A 2500-nucleotide genomic window follows, 5' to 3' on the forward strand; every position below is an offset into this window, starting at 1 on the left:
AAAGAACTGCTGGACCGGGCGACGGTTGAGGTCTTCCATCCAAAGCACTTGACAGAATATCTGAGCAAGCCTTTAACTGACAGCTTCAATAATACCCAAGGTAAAATTCGGAAATTCATCTGCCATTTCTGCGAATGATGGCGTGGGCTTTCGTTTGTTCCGTGCTTTGTACTCTCATAAAGCACGCTGTTTAAACCAATGAGAGCGCGCGTTATATAGAAACTTTATTATAAATACATATATTTTGCTCTATGATATAGATAGTGCTCTATGCTATTAATAAATGTTGGTAAGCAACAAAAAAAGAAACGCATTGCCGCAACCTTTTTTGGTAGTCAATGAAAAATGGTGTATTGTCGAAGTTTACCAGATCTCACATTTCCAGTGACAAAGTGAGATCTGGGGACGAGATTAGAGCGGATCTTGTTACAAGTTGGTCCTTTCTTGGTTGCATTGTCGTCATGAGGGGACGCAAATCGTCTGCACTGTAAGTATCCTGGAGAGTCCCATACATTTTCTTAGACTTTTAGTCTAAGAAAATGTATGGCACTTTTTGAGCGCGCCAGGCAGCTTTCCTGTAAGGCGTCATAATCCTGTTGCTGCTGACATCGATGTGACAGATAATTGCTTTTGCAGTGTGTTCTTTGCCGGTTTATACTTGTCATCAAGTTTCAATAAGAGTCATAAGACAGCTCTCATTTTTCCCGAGAACACTGAAGGTTTCGTAAATTGTGAGATCGGATGCAAGAACACGTGAGTGTTCAACTATTTCGCTCTTCTTGCTTGGGAATGCTTTAATAAAATGCCGGCGGACCTTGAAGCCTCCGATCAGCAGGAAATACCAAATAAACGGGAAGTAAAATCGCGAAAAAATACTCCCGAGGAGAAACGAAAACAAAATAGAGAATGGAGAAAGCGAAAGCGACAACAGAAGAATGAGGGTAATATGGCTCTGCTTGCTAATACTGAAGTTCTGCTGGGCATCAATGATAGACAAGAAATCGCTTTCTCCAAATCTGGATGCAGAACAGATAGGCAACGAAAGCGGACTTATCATGCTTGAGGCTAATTCTAAAGAAGAAATGGTGAATAATGCGAAGCGACCACGATTAACAACCCTCTTGGATGTAAATTGTTCAAGATCAGCAACAATGCTTCAAATGGCGTTTGGAGACAACGCAAGACGCAAGCCGACTCAACATTCAAAGCCATCTTTGGCACAGACAACCTTTCAACGCGTTGTTAGTCAGAAAAATATTCATTTGAAGAGTATGTCAGATGAAGAATTCAACTGCAACTTTAAGGAATTGATACCGGAACATCTGGAGTATCTAACCCAACATTCCTTTGGTAGTGGAAGTTTTGGCCAATGCTTCAAAGCAAGTTACCGCGGGATCGCCGTCATTGTGAAGCAAATGGCACACAATAACAACGCCGGAGAACAGGACAGGGCAAAGAAAAACCTTCTTCATGAAGCAGGGGTTATAACTGCATTGGGGGATCATGCCAATCTCCCAATGTTGTTTGGAGTAGTTACAAAGAGCTTGCCCTTATTCCTTGTTCTACAGTTCCATGGCATCAACCAAGAAAGCACTACTCTTCATCAGGCAGCAAGCAAAAACCTGCTTATTCCAACAAATTGTATTTCACTGTTTATAGAGATAGCTTCTACCTTGAGCTATGTTCATTCAAAAGGCTACCTTCACAATGACATAAAAGCTAACAATGTAGTATTGGAAAGAAAGTCCGACTCTGCGAAATACGACCCGATTCTTATTGATTTCGGTAAAAGCACCAAGTTGGGGTTGCCATCCTCAAAACGAAGTTCGTCCTGCTGTTCAAGAAAGGTCTATTTAGCCCCAGAAGTCCAAAAAGAAAGACGTTACAGCGTTGCTAGTGACATTTACTCATTAGGAAGAATGCTGAAGGCTGTGTCGTGTTTAATAGGTTTTTATGAGAAGGTACGGGTGCTTGTAAAAAAAGCCACTGACGAAAACCCTGGTAATAGGCCTACTATTGAAGAACTTTTGCAACAAATCTGTTCAATTAGACCATAGGTATTTCGCTAGTTCTTTTTCCCATGCCATGTGTTTCTAACAATCTATTCATGATATTAAAGCAATGCGGAAACGCCCGAATCTTTTCGATAGAAAGCCACCATAGAAATTGTAACAAAATAAACTGAAATCCTTGCTTTCCTTCTTTCTAAATTTAAATTAAGGTTCTATTTAGCATTTAAGAGACAGTAGAATGGCAAGTGAATACTTCTTTTTTATAAGCAAATCAGATGAGTCGAGTTATTTGCTGAACTGTTTTCACTGTGGTGTTTCCACAGTACAATGAAATTCGAGTTTCCTCGGTTAACAAAATCATAATTGTAAATCATTATACTTTACAGTAAGAATTACATTTATAACCGACAACCAATAGCATGAGCTTTATCACGGTTTTCGACGCCATCTTGACGGGTAGGCAAAGCGGTCAGAAATTACAGTGTTTG

At 40.2% G+C, this 2500-nt stretch overlaps 1 pseudogene; it reads left to right on the forward strand.

Moving 5' to 3' along the window:
- Nucleotides 1–478: 478 nt before the first annotated feature.
- The window catches only part of LOC138053787 (probable serine/threonine-protein kinase DDB_G0271538), a 3824-nt pseudogene continuing 1802 nt past the window's right edge, over nt 479–2500 (forward strand).

This window comes from Montipora capricornis, chromosome 6 (assembly GCF_036669925.1).
Source record: "Montipora capricornis isolate CH-2021 chromosome 6, ASM3666992v2, whole genome shotgun sequence".
NCBI lineage: Eukaryota > Metazoa > Cnidaria > Anthozoa > Scleractinia > Acroporidae > Montipora > Montipora capricornis.